Genomic DNA, 1520 nt, shown 5'->3' with positions numbered 1-1520 from the left:
TTTTTTTCCTTCCTGGAAGGACTTGACCTGACTATATATATATAGAAAAAAGGGACAAACAACAACACAAGGAAAAGACTTTCTGAACAGTGTTTGGGGAAACATTTCTTTTATTGGTCACACCAAACAGGCCTGATTGCATTTCCTTTTAGTTCTGTTGACTGTTTGCAAACTTTGAACTATTTTCAATTGAGGGTACCAATACAAATCATTTTCTTCTTTCACAAGTTGTAGTGAAATTGCTGTCTCAAATCCTCCTTACAAAACTTAGACGTTAACTATACTGTCACACTACTGTGCTCATTCATCCTGATCAGTTCATTTAGGACCTCATACTAGAGTGATACAACGGGTTACACTTGCCTTTTAGAAAACACCACTAATAATAATATTGAAAAACATCATACTGGTCTTTGGTCTATTAAACCTTTTCTGTGTGCCATGAAAATGTATCGCATTTCAATCATCAGAAATATCATCATTGTGCATCCAATTCACAGATGTGATGTAATACAACTGACTTGGCTGTCATCACTATCTGAGTTTGGTATCTGGTCTTGACTGTCCATATTTGTAATGAGCCCAGTTAACTCACTCTCTGACAGCAGACTCTAGGGTCCTTGTGTCTCTCGTCTTATCAATCTATCGACATGGCATCTGTGCTGAAAGACTGCTAAATGCCCTGTGCCACCCAAGAATACTAATGTAGATGCAGATAGCTTGTTTGGCCATCTCAGCATCATTAATCTTCCTGCAGGCCTTGGAAGGGCTGGACGGATGGGATGTCACCTACTAGAGCACTCTTTTGAGCCTTGTCCCTCACTGTGAGTCACTTCCACAACTCCTAAACCCTCATAACCAATGAAACTCCTACAAGTCAGTCTCAAATGAAGGTCTAGGTGTCCAGCTAGGTCAGTCACTGCTGACAAAGTTGGTGTTAATTACAAGGACTGAAAGTCTGAGCTCACAATCCCGCTAATGAGCTGCCAGTTATTAAAAAGCATCAAATAAAATAAAAAACTTAATTAAACCCTGCGGCTCGTGACGACACATTGATGTCCCAAGACACGAAACGATCGGTTTGTGCCAGAAACCGAACAGTATTTATATAATTTTTTACCTCTAATACAACACTATGTCCAACTGTCTTTGTGTGTACGCGCTCTGGCGTAGTTTACGTTAATGGGTGTGTTGATATCCAACCGAAGAGCAATCAACCATAACTTCAGGCGAGCAGGCTCAGAAGTTGGGAATACGTGGAAAGTCACCACTCCCGAATGAGTTCGCGCGAGAGAACGTAATCTTTTAGTTTTAAGTCGGTTTGAACAATCCGGATAAGCACAAGTAAGTACCATTTTGATTAGCCATCGTACCTACAATATTTGTGCACTGTGTAAACAATGAGTGACATATACGCGCGAGAGATCACTTCCGGCGCTTGCGTAAACTACGCCAGAGCGCGTACACACCTCACGCACCGGAAGCCGTACGCGTGCACGAAAACAGTTGGACATAGTGGT

Source organism: Sinocyclocheilus rhinocerous, unplaced genomic scaffold (assembly GCF_001515625.1).
Source record: "Sinocyclocheilus rhinocerous isolate Xijiao unplaced genomic scaffold, SAMN03320098_v1.1 scaffold1661, whole genome shotgun sequence".
Lineage (NCBI taxonomy): Eukaryota > Metazoa > Chordata > Actinopteri > Cypriniformes > Cyprinidae > Sinocyclocheilus > Sinocyclocheilus rhinocerous.
Note: the sequence above shows the minus strand (reverse complement) of the source record.